This window comes from Eptatretus burgeri, chromosome 1 (assembly GCF_056783735.1).
Source record: "Eptatretus burgeri isolate ZD-2024b chromosome 1, Ebu_testis_v1, whole genome shotgun sequence".
NCBI lineage: Eukaryota > Metazoa > Chordata > Myxini > Myxiniformes > Myxinidae > Eptatretus > Eptatretus burgeri.
In genome coordinates, this window is record NC_140961.1 from 90,286,652 (window position 1) to 90,300,265 (window position 13,614).

At 43.0% G+C, this 13,614-nt stretch overlaps 1 protein-coding gene across 1 annotated transcript in view; it reads right to left on the bottom strand.

The window, feature by feature from the left end:
• The window catches only part of LOC147034934 (extracellular calcium-sensing receptor-like), a 117,552-nt gene that overhangs the window by 20,448 nt on the left and 83,490 nt on the right, over positions 1 to 13,614 (bottom strand). The window lies entirely within an intron of this gene.

Genomic DNA, 13,614 nt, shown 5'->3' on the forward strand with positions numbered 1-13,614 from the left:
GATCCATGAATACAATGCTACATGTTACATGCCGCAATACAGAAATTACACAGTGTGGTACAGAAGTGTGGTTGCAGAAGGACACAAATTTATGGTTGCAGAAGGACACAAAGCCAAGAAGATTTGAACAATGATTACGTGATAAAAGCGCTTATCGAGACAGTATGTATGTCAGGTACAGAGCAGAAATCTGTATCGCATGGAAGGAAACAAAGGGTACATTTGGAAACAGCCTCATATGGACTCGATGGCCGTTTTTGAGCGGATAAACAAGTTACCATGCAGAGAAATGTTATCAATGGAGGAAAAAGTGGACTTTTTGGCACAAGTACCCAAGGAATTATGGACTACACATCCAAATGAGGTAGGAAGAATAAAAAAAAATGCAGAACCACTGCATATTATGGTGGATAAAACCAAGCCTCTACCCAGTGTCAAACAGTACCCTCTACATGAAGAGGCCAAAAGAGGAATTGCTCCAGTAATTGCAGCACTACTCGAGCACGGGGTAATTAGAGATACTGTCAGCGAGCGTAATACACCCATCTTGGCTGTAAAGAAGCTGGGTAAGCAGACGTGGTGATTTGTACAAGACCTGAGGGCGATTAACAAATGCACGGTGTCAATTCATTCTGTGCTACTGAACCCAGTGGCAATATTACCATCAATTCCATCCAATACAGTGTGTTACACCACAATTGATCAAAGTAGGACATACTTTTTGATACCCAACCATGAGGATTCACAGAATCTGTTTGCTTTTCCCTATGAAGGGGTACAGTACACCTGTAAAGTGCTGCCACAGGACTTTGCAGATAGCCTCACATTGTTCTCGCGAGCACTCCACAAGGATTTGAATGACGTAGTACTTACTGAAGGATCTACTTTGGTGTAGTATGAAGATTATTTTTTTGATTTGCTCGACATCAGAGGATAATTGCAAAAAGGACACCTGAACCCTTTTAAGAGCACTAACTGCAAAAGGCCATAAGGTGCCAAAGGCCAAATTACAACTGTGCAAGACCCAAGTAACATACCTCGGACTTGTGTTGAGTTGAGCCTCGGGAAGATTGTCAAATGACAGGGTGCAGGCTATTCTTAACATTCCGAAACCCAAAACAAAGAAAGAAATGAAACATTTCTTGGGAATGGCTGGACACTGTGGACAATGGATACCTCATTATGCAGTACTCATTAGACCACTGTTAGACATGATTCTGGACAAAGCACCAGATCAAGGGAGCAAAAGAGCAAAGGGAGTAACCAATGTAACCTTAAACAGGTGCCAATGGAGTGGACACAGCAAGCAGAAGAAAACTTTGGCAAGGTCAAGAAAGCTCTGACAACGCTACCAGCCTTAGGTTTACCTGATTATGGCAAGTGGTTTTATTTATATACCCATGAGAGAGATGGATTTGCAGAGGCAGTACTGACACAGCAGCACGGTGACAAAATGCATCCATTAGCATATTACAGCATGAAACTAGATCCTGTGGCGCAAGCATTTTCACCATGTGTGTGAGCAGTAGCTGCTGCCTCATCCGATGCACAGATTACAAGTCAGATTGTGATGACATCACCTTCAGTACTGCGAGTACCACACCGTGTAAGTTCTTTATTGCTAAAATCAAAAACCCAACACCGATCAGCAGTAAGAGCAATGACATATGACCAAGTATTAATTCAAACAAAATAATGTGGTCATCAAAAGATGTCCATCACTGAACATAGCGTCCGTAATGCCAATCGCTGATGATGGGGAGGAACATAACTGTGAGGAAGTAATGACAAAAACCGCTACTTCCCAGACAGATTTAAGGACATCCCACTGCAAAACCCCGAAATGGCGGTCTTTTTATAGATGGCTCATCAACAAAAGCAGCAGACAGGTCATTACTGTCAGGGTATGCAGTGTGCTCTGAAAGGGACATCTTGGAAAGTGGGAAGCTACCTCAACATTATTCGGCACAACAGGCAGAACGATGTGTGCTAATTGCAGCATGCAATCTAGCCAAGAATAAATTCATAACAATATATACAGATTGCCAATATGCGTACGGGGTGGCACATTATATCGAGGCACTGTGGAAAATAAGGGGGTATATAACATCGCAAGGCACACCAGTGAAAAATGGTAAATTGATAGCAAAACTGTTAGAAGCTATTCACTTACCAAAACAAATTGCTCTAGTTAAATGCCGATCACATAGAAAGCAAAGAGATATGGTCTCAAAAGGAAATGCTTTCGCTGATTCAGCAGTAAAACAAGCAGCAAAATCACAACAAATAGCAAATATGCTCGTCAAAGAGAAAAATGAAGAAAAGGCACTGACAATTGACAACATTGTAGCATTACAGGAGGCAGCTGGGACAAGTGAAAAAGCCAAGTGGGAGAAATAGGCTGCTGTTATAACTAAGAAACAAAACTTTGTGTCTCAAAGGAGGGTAACGTGGTTGCACCAAAGGAGCTTTGAACATGGATTGCTCGTTTGGCTCACGGAAGTGGCCACACGAGCAAGCGGGGAATGCCGAAGGAGGTGCTACGAACATGGCACGTTTGAGGATTTGCAGCTGTGGCAGAAAATTTTTGTAGAAGCTGTGCGATTTGTCAACATCATAATATTGGTAAAGTGTTTAAAAAAAAAACTGGAAAGAGCTCATCCTCTACCCTGGGGGCCTTCATCCATATTCAAATGGACTTCGTAACCATGCCAAAATGCAGTAATTAGGGCAACATTTTGGTCATGGTTGATATGTTCACCAAATGGATTGAAGCATATCCATGCAGAACATGTGATGCAAGGACAGTGGCAAAGATTTTTCTCAAAGAGTACATTTGCAAGTATGGGATACTTTACAAAATATCCAGTGATAAAGGATTACATTTTACATCAAATATTACCATGGAACTCTGCAGAGATTTGCAAATCAAACAACACTTCCACTCTCCATATCATCCTGAATCAACAGGGAAAGTAAAATGCCAGAATGGCACACTTAAAAAAAACTTGCCAAAATATGTGATGAAACAGGTTTGAAATGGCCAGAGGCTATTCCTCTGGCACTGATGTCAATGAGGTCAACGGAAAACAGGCGCAGAGGATTGTCCCCACATGAAATACTGATGGGGAGACCAATGTGAGCACTGGTAACCACCCCATTAACCATAAAACAGAAGGACATTCACATGATGGACGAAACAATGATTAACTTTTGTGTTGCCTTATCAAAGGTTGTCAAAGAATTCCATTTGCAGGTCAAACAAGGGCTACCAGAACCAGATGCGGAGGAACGTCACGGCATCCAGCCAGGTCACTGGGTGTACATCAAGGTGTTCAAGTGGAAAAACGCACTGAAGGCACATTGGACCGGACCCCACCAGGTATTATTTGTCACCAACACAGCTGTCACGTGCAAAGGTAAACAATCATGGACTCACACATCTCACTGCAAAAGAGCATACAGCAAGCCATAAAGAGAAGAAAGGAAATCCGCAAGTGGGAAGAATGTTATCAGGGGTTCATGACACATATAACAGTGCTTTTGATTATCACGTGCATAATTGTGACAATATGGATGATAACAGGAACAGACACTTATTTGACCCTCCATATAATTATTCACCCCGTGTCGCATGGGATGAAGGGGATGTAGACACTCCGCCTGAAACGAGGCATAGTGTCACATGAAGGAATAACTGGACATCCATTTAACACCTTTTCAGCAATATCTTAACAATATGCTCAAAGTATGAACAAGAGCAAGTGTTGAGTTTGCTCACAGCTCCCTCATTCATCCAAGCATGGACTGCCCTCGTGGCAGTCCCATTTTCAGGGGAAGATATATGTGGGTACCTGGTTTGTAGACAGGCTAACCAAGTCCCATCCAGAATTGAAGGGAAAGTAGGGAAAGAAAAGGCAAAGGAATACAAGAGACAAGTAACTGGAAAAAGGGAGGGGGGGATAAAACTAAAATGACTATTGGCACTGGTACTATCCTAAGTATCAGATGAAACGTGACTTCCTAAATATAGGGGAAAAGGATAACGCCCCTCCGATATAGGACAGATTTTTCCTCACTATCAAAGGGGGAAGGATTGGAGAAATCCCCACCGCATTTTGAGGTGATAAGTAGAGAGGAAGGAATAGTTTGCCGAGTAAGTAGACCAGAGAGTTGGTGTCAATGCCACCCAATGCTCGCCTGTTTATACATTTATCGTTTTTAAAGACGAGTCTAATAATTAATATTTTTTATAAAGCATTGCAGTGAAGTCTGATCCAAATAATTTTAAAGCAATATATGTATTTGTATATTGTAATCAGTAACAACAGCGCGAGTGAGCACAATATATGCCTGAACAAGAAGGTATATAGAGTATTGTGCTACTACATGGAAAACAGCATCCTGGTTGCCATGGCAACCACTTTATATGATGAACTTATGTCGCGACACACCGTCTCCACAGTCTATGTACCAAATATAAAACGTGAAAGTTGAAAACTTTGGGAGGTAGAGTGCGGACAGTAACGGATGGAAAACAGCATCCTGGTTGCCATGGCAACCACTTTAGATGACGAACGTATGTCACAACACACCGCCTCCACAGTCTGTACCTATGTACCAAATATGAAACGTGAAAGTTCAAAACTTTGGGAGTTAGAGTGCGGACAGGAACGGATGGAAAACAGCATCCTGGTTGCCATGGCAACCACTTTAGATGACAAATATATGTCACGACACACCGTCTCCACAGTCTGTAACTATGTCCCAAATATGAAATGTGAAAGTTGAAAACTTTTGGAGTTAGAGTGCGGACAGGAACCGACGGACGGACGGACAGACGGATAAACAGACAGACAGACGGATGGACGGACGACCGGTATCACATAATATGCCCCGATATATATATATATATATATATATATATATATATATATATATATATATATATATATATATATATATATATATATATATATATATATATATACATATATATATATATATATATATATATATATATATATATATATATATATATATATATATATATATATATGTAGGATGAATATACTGGTTCTGGCTCACTTTTCCCCATGTAAATGAATGGGGGATTTTCAGCGATTCATTTTTTTTTTCCCTAAAAATAAACCCCCTTTTTATCCCAACGTATATTTATTTGTCTCCCCTTTTAACCTGGAGACACTTTTTTTTTTCAAATAATCCATGCAATAAGATAAAGATTTGTTCAAGTACTAAAGTGTTAATGTTAAAGGTGATTTGTTAAAGGTGATTCGAAATAAATATCTGAAACGTCTAAGCCTCGGGACACTCTTTATCAAATAACCGATGCATATTGTTTTGCTCACTCATTGAACCTATAAAGATTTGTTAATTCTCAAATTCCTTCAACAGTTTAATTTTCTTTGCACAATAATCCCCATCTTAAATATTGAAAAACAAAACATTTGAATCTTTATGTTTTTTAAGATACCCCTTTTGTGCCATTACGAAATGATAAACTTCTCTTAATGATCTCATCTGGCCACCGCCCGAGTTGCAAATCATTTTTGTGCATAAACCACGCCATAAAAAAAGTTTTGTTTCAAATGTTTCCAGTTCGTGTCATGAAAATGAGGAAGTGTTTTTTTTTTTGACACGGTCGTGCTGTGTGAATGAGGAAGTGTTTTTGGACAGTCATGCTGTGAAAAAATAGGAACTATTCTGTGAGACAAGGTCTCGTGTTTATATTTTATCTCAGAACACGAACAGGCTTTTAAACATGTTTAATCAAAACCATTTTAGGGTATTTTAAGTGTGTTTTAAAAATGATTCATACAATTTGAGAATATATCTCCCAGTTATTTTCCAAGCTGTCTCACCCGAAGCGTCATTTCCTGTGGCCACACCCAATGATTAAGCAATCTCCTCATCGTTGCCTTATAAGTGATTCGCCAGACAAAGTTTCTGCCAGACGGGATTTTCATTTTTACAACTGAGACATGAGCGATCTTTCTTCCGCGAACAAAACAGCTCAACACAAAGTTGGTAAGCCTGTGTATAGGTTCCTCTTTGAACGATGAAGCAATTGATTATAAATTAAATCGTGATAATTCTGATATATATTTTTTTTCTTGGCAGGTCCTTGGAAGAAGATCAGTTTACATATCACGACGAGGTGCATGAAATTAATGCTCTTATTGAAGAGGTCAATCATCTTAGAAGAGAATTGAAAAACATTTTTAATGACTGACACGACGTCTTATCACGGCCTTTGATCTTTTTGCCATCTTGTACCAATGGTAAAAAAAAAACTGAGACATGGACTCACTCTCTTCCGATGAAGATAACAGCTCACTAAAAAGTTGGTAAGTTTGTGTATGGTTTCCTCTTTGAACAATGAAGCAATTGATTATAAATTAAATCGTGATAATGCGAAAATATATATTTTTTCCTGGCAGGTCCTTGGAAGAAGTGGAGTTTACATATCACGATGAGGTGCATCAAATGAATGCTCTTATTGAAGAGGTCAATGATTTTAGAAGAGAATTGAAAAACATTTATAATGACTGGTACGAAGTCTTATCACGGCCTCTGATCTCGAATGAATTAAACCAATGGAGAGACACGTGTGTGTGTGTGTGTGTGTGTGTGTGTGTGTGTGTGTGTGTGTGTGTGTGTGTGTGAATATATGTGTGTGTGTGTGTGTGTGTGTGTGTGTGTGTGTGTGTGTGTGTGTGTGTGTATATATATATATATATATATATATATATATATATATATATATATGTGTGTGTGTGTGTGTGTGTGTGTGTGTGTGTGTGTGTGTGTGTGTGTGTGTGTGTGTGTGTGTGTGTGTGTGTGTGTGTGTGTGTGTGTGTGTGTGTGTGTGTATATATATATATATATATATATATATATACATATATATATATATATATATATATATATATATATATATATATATATATATATATATATATATTGTTGTGGTTACCAGATTCGCAAACCACCATTCAGGTCCCTTAGGTGAGGTATCTCGGTAAGTACATGTGTAGTTAGGCCCGAACCCGTTGTCTAGTGGGAATACATGTCATTTATGCGAGCTGCGACTCTTCAGGATAGCCGTTTTTCTTTTACTATCTTTATTTTGGACCAACCGCCATGATTACCACCACAACCACAACATCAACCACCAACCACAACGCCGCTTCACCACAACCGCCACGACCTTCACGTCACACCTCGCAACCGTAGCATCGCCACCGTTCTTGCCCCGCTGTGGGTACCGGTGTTGGACTCGTGCAGGGCGCACGTTGAACAGCGTGTACAAAATCACGGATTTTGTGCTTCAAAAACGGATCAAAAACGACACACGCCCACTTTTTGCCGTCCAATCGGTGAGCGAGGGGCGATTTGGCCCCGCCTCCAGAACGATCGATATATGCAAATTTGTGGATCAAAAAACCTTCACGCCCACTTTTTCTCGGGCCAATGGGGAGCGAGGTGAAAGGTCAAAGGGAGGGGGTCAAAGGCGAAGCTACGGGGGGATAAAAGGACCGTGTTCGTCAGTCAGAGCCGTGTGGAAGTCTGGAGCCCGAAGCCTGCAGTAGCTGGAGAAGCTGAAGAGAGTCCAACGAGGAGAGTCCAAAGAGGAGAGTCCAGAGGCGGAGAGGCGGCAGCGGCGAAGGCAGACGAGGGGGTGCTCGCGTCGGTGCCAGGAGCTGCACGCCCGAGGGAGGCCGGCAGCGCGACCTGGCCGAGGTGGAGACGCACACCAGGGATAATAAAGTTCCTCTATACCCCGAGCATCAGCAACCCCCTCCTGTTTCCCCCCGCGCTGAGATAGTGCGACCAAGGGGGCCCCTTTCCCACCCCCTGCCAGGCACTGTCCGCGAGGCCCGCGGAGTGAGGCGCCATCGCCGCTCCGCGTCTCATCACCAGACGGGTAGGCGCGACCCGGTCTCGGCCTCAGGCCCGCCTCATCCTTGAGGGTATTTCTTTTCCTTGGTTTTGGGTATGTGTTGTCGGCGCCGTCTGTGAAGTAGAATTGTATAAGTGTTGCCGTGTGCTCGGTAGTCGGTATTAGCTCTGCACTGTGTTTTCACTTTTATATTTGCTTTTTGTGTAAATGGAATTGTGTTTTCTTTTTTTGTGTGCATTTGGTGGAATTGTATTTGTGTGCTTCCCGTGTGCCGCGAATAAATGTGCTTTATTGTTGAACTGTTCTCCCGCTTCGCTTCGTCTTTTCCTCCATTGAATCCTCATCTTGCTTCACGTAAAGGGTTGGTAGTGGGCTGAATACGCCCGATAATTAATCGAACCGTCGAGGTCGACGATAACACCGCTCGGTTATTCTGATAGTACGGAACGGGTCGCTTAAGTGGCCCGTGTCCGAAGTCGACCTGCGGCGAGGTGCGATCGCCCGGTCTACCCTCCGCGTGGGTACTTAGGTAGGTCGAATTTGGCGAGCAACCCTATCCCACGCGGGGGCTGATTGGCTCGATCGCGGTGAGACCGAAAGGTCCACCCGTGACTGGTTCCCGGCGTTAGTCCGAGAGGGTCACGACTGGATTGTCCGTCCGGTGGGCGACGTGCCGCGATTCGAGTTACGTGGCCGTCCGCACGCCGGCGGGCGCGAATCCGCAACAATATATATATATATATATATATATATATATATATATATATATATATATATATATATATATATATATATATATATATATATATATATATATATATGTGTCTGTGTGTGTATGTGTGTGTATATATGTATATATATTGTTGTGGTTACCAAATTCGCAAACCACCATTCAGGTCCCTTAGGTGAGATATCTCGGTAAGTATATGTGTAGTTAGGCCCAAACCCGTTGTCTAGAGGGAATAAATGTTATTCATGCGTGCTGCGACTCTTCAGGATAGCCGTTTTTCTTTTACTATCTTTATTTTGGACCAACCGCCATTGTTACCACCACCAACCACAACATCAACCACCCACCGCGGCGCCGCTTCACGTCACACCTCGCAACCGTCGCATCGCCACAGTTCTTGCGCCGCTTGTGAGTACCGGTGTTGGACTCGTGCAGGGCGCGCGCCGAACAGCGTGTACAAAACCACGGATTTTCCGCTCCAAAAACGGATCAAAAACGACACATGCCCACTTTTGTTCCGTCCAATCGGTGAGCGAGGGGCGATTTGGCCCCGCCTCCAGGGCGTTGGAGGGCGGTCGCTATATGCAAATTCATGGATCAAAATGCATTCACGCCCACTTTTTCTCGGGCCAATGGGGAGCGAGGTAAAAGGTCGAAGGCAGGCGGTCAAAGATGAGAGAGCGAAGCCACGGGGCTTATATAAGCGACCGCGTTCGTCAGTCAAGGGAGTGAAGACTTCGCAGTCGGTGGAGTTGGGAAGAAGAAGCAAGAAGGAGTTGGTCGTCGTCGTCGTGTGCGTTGGAGTCGGAGCGAAGAGGACGAAGCTGTGGAGAGGCGGCGAAGGCAGACGAGGGGGTGCTCGCGTCGTGCCGGGAGCTGCACACCAGGGAGGCCGACGGCGCGACCTGGTCGAGGTGGAGACGCTCGTCGCGGGACTCGAGACAGAGTAAAAATCCTCCTTTCCCCGAGCATCAGCAACCCCCTCCTGTTTCCCCCCGCGCTGAGATAGTGCGACCAAGGGGGCCCCCTTCCCACCCCCTTCCAGACACTGTCTGCGAGGCCCGCGGAGTTGAGGCACCATCGCCGCTCCGCGTCTCATCACCAGACGGGTAGGCCCGACCCGGTCTCGGCCTCAGGCCCGCCTCATCCTTGAGGGTGTTCTTTTCCTTGGTTTTGGGTATGTGTTGTCGGCGCCGTCTGTGAAGTAGAATTGTATAAGTGTTGCCGTGTGCTCGGTAGTCGGTATTAGCTCTGCATTGTGTCTTCGCTTTTACATTTGCTTTTTGTGTAAAATTGCATTGTGTTTCTCTTCTTTTCTATGTGCTTTTGGTGGAATTGTATATGTGTGCTTTCCGTTCATCGCAAATAAATGTGCTTTATTATTGAACTGTTCTCCCGCTTCGCTTCGTCTTTTCCTCTATTGAATCCCCATCTTACTTCACGTAAAGGGTTGGGAGTGGGCTGAATACGCCCGATAATTAATCGAACCGTCGAGGCCGACGATAACACCGCTCGGTTATCCCGATAGTACGGAACGGGTCGCTTAAGTGGCCCGTGTCCGAAGTCGACCTGCGGCGAGGTGCGATCGCCCGGTCTACCCTCCGTGTGGGTACTTAGGTAGGTCGAATTTGGCGAGCAACCCTATCCCACGCGGGGGCTGATTGGCTCGATCGCGGTGAGACCGAAAGGTCCACCCGTGACTGGTTCCCGGCGTTAGTCCGAGAGGGTCACGACTGGATTGTCCGTCCGGTGGGCGACGTGCCGCGATTCGAGTTACGTGGCCGTCAGCACGCCGGCGGGCGCGAATCCGTAACAATATATATATGTGTGTGTGTGTGTGTGTGTGTGTGTGTGTGTGTGTGTGTGTGTGTGTGTGTGTGTGTGTGTGTGTGTGTGTGTGTGTGTGTGTGTGTGTGTGTGTGTGTGTGTGTCTCTTTCCCTGTCTGTTTGTCTCTCTCTATCTCTCCCTGTCTGTCTCTTTGTATCTTTCTCTGTCTGTCTTTCTACCTACCTCTCTCTGTCTGCCTCTCCATCTATACCCTTGACTCATTATTTTTTTTTCAGCTCGATCACACAACATAAGCTGTTGAAGCAATCTGGTACAACACATGATTTTCTGGAGGTAAATGTTTCTGAATTATTATTTAGTTATTTGTTTATTAATGTCACTCTCTCTTTGGAATGTCGCCTTATGTTGGTTGCATCATTAGTTTGGACACGGTTTTGTCAGTACACTGGAATTCATTTTATTGGCCTTGGAAGGATGACAGGCTGAGTCGGCCTCCTGGTGTGTTAATTCAGTGGTCAACGAGGCTTGAACTTAGAACCAACACCAGGCTTACTCATATTACCATGTAATTATCTTTATAAAACCTTATTATTATCCACTTTTTGTTTCAAAACAGAATATGGTGTCTGAGTTTCGAAATCACAAGACATCTGAAGAAGATTGCTGGGAAAGATTATACATTCTCGCAAATGAATATTTAATATTTTCAATTTTGATTAATTATATTTGTTTTGTTTCAATTACTTGATTTTGAATTTCAAAAAAAGGATCAAGACATGAAGGAGAGGGAGGGGGTGGGGGGGGGTAGGTGCGCTCCCCCAATGACCCATCACCCCCTCATCCCACCCCTCCCCTCCCCATGTGTGTGTGTGTGTGGGGAACGGTGGGGGTGGGATGAGGGAGGTGGTGGGTCAAAGGTGGGGGTGCACAGGGGGGATGAGGGGGTGGGGCTTGTGTGGGTGGGGTTTATGTGGGCGGGGCTTCGGTGTGGGCGGGGCGTGTGTGGGCGGGGCTTATGTGGGCGGGGCATGTGTGGGCGGGGCTTGTGGGAGGGCATTTATGTGGGTGTGGCTTGTGTGGGCGGGGATTCGGTGGGGTTTATGTGGGTGGGCTTCGGTGTGGGCAGGGTTTATGTGGGTGGAGCTTGTGTGGGAGGGGTTTATGTGGGCATGGTTTATGTGGGCGGGGCTTGTGTGGGCAGGGTTTATGTGGGAGGGGTGAATGTGGATGAGGCTTATGTGCATGAGGCTTGTGTGGATAAATGGATGTCTGCGGAGATGGGTGGATGGGTGGATGGGTGGATGAGTGGAGCTTGTGTGGATGGGTGGATAATTTTTTAATTAAATAAACCTGTTGTGTGTGGGGAACTAATTAACTAATCACTAATTATGTGAATATGATGAATATGGGTGGAGCTTGTGTGGGGTTTGTGTGTGTGGGGTTTGTGTGTGTGGAGCTTGTGTGGAGCTTGTGGGGGGTTTGTGTGTGGTGGGGTTTGTGTGGGGTTTGTGTGGGGTGGGGTTTGTGTGGAGCTTGTGTGGGGTGGGGTTTATGTGGGTGGGTTTTGTGTGGGCGGAGTCAAAAAGGGGTGGAGTCAAAAAATTTCAATTTATCTTTGTCTTTTGTAATTCCTGTGAATAAAATGAACCTAAAATCTCTTCCCCTTCCAAATCATATATCTTATAAGTCCAAGGAACCGTATCTATTGCATCAACAATTTTAAAAAGTTCGTTCGTCCATCGTTTAATATAACCCTTTTCAAAATGAGATTTCCACCTATATATTCTTACGATATCACCAACTTTGAACTTAGGTTTTCTGACATTAATCTCTTTTTCATATTTTAATTTTGTAAATGTTTCTGATGGTTTCATATTTGTTGACGTGTGAACCGTGTCATTATACTTATCCACAATATCCTGAATAAAAGATGACCATTGTTGTGAACCGAGTTGTGTGAATTTTTTATATAATCTCTCTTTTAAGGTACGATTAAAACGTTCAACAACAACTGCCTTCCCTTCATTAAAGGTACTGTATAATGTAATACTGTTATTTTTTAGAAAATTCATAAATGTCTTGTTATAAAACTCTCTACCCTCATCAGTCCACAATTTTTGAGGTTTTCTCTTACTTTTATTAAATATCTGTTGAAAGGCTAACATAAGAGTATTACCTGTTTTGTTTTTTAATGGTACAACCCATGCGTATCTACTCCTCAAATCAATAACGGTTAAAGCATACTTGTACCCCTTATCAAAATTAAGTTCAATCAAATCAGCAGACCAGATATAATCTACTTCCTTGGAATAAACTTTCCTTCTCTGAAACTTTGTGAATATTGGTTTATGTAATTCATCAGCTAATTGCTCTTCAGTCTTAATGACATCATTAGAGCCTATAAGTTTTTTGAATTTCCAAGTCCAAGTTTCAATTCAGCACTGATCATCTTCTTCACAATGAACCGATCAACTTTTTCTCTCAAAGTTGGATTTTGTATCAGAGCCAAATAATACAACATTTCTCTATCAGCTTCATGCTTTTCTTCCAACGTTGTGGTATTCCCATAATCAATATCATGTCTCATGCACACTTCATCAACTCTATTGATGGGTTTACTCCATGATTTAGGATTGTCTGCCTCATCTAATCTTTTATCCAAGTTTGTGCCTGGACCACAGAAAGAATACCGTGGAAGATGTAATTCCCCTGGTATTCCAGTAGCTGTAAATTTACTTCCTGATAAAAACTTTTGTATATCTCCTCCTCGTTTGTGTTTGGAGATAAATTGATTTTTTTTTGAACCACACACTGAACATATACCTTTTGTATAACCCTGTTATTTTTACTTTTAATATATGAAATATTTTTAGTAATAGTTTTCTTTTTACATTTGAGACAATAACTCATTTATTTATGAGAAAATTCCTGCAGAGTGCAAAAACCTTTTTAGTTTCCAACATGCACATTTGAATCTTAATTTTTAAAACATAAAGAATCCTTAGCAATGCCTTCACTCTCTCCTCCATTTATTTAAGAAAAAAAATGAAAAACTTGAATTAAAATGAATATCTTGTCGATGCAATAGTCTTGTCGAAAATATTTCAAATAGACTTGTCAATTCTTTGTTTTCCTCCTCGGTGGGTTGAGTTATTTTCTTTAATACCTCCA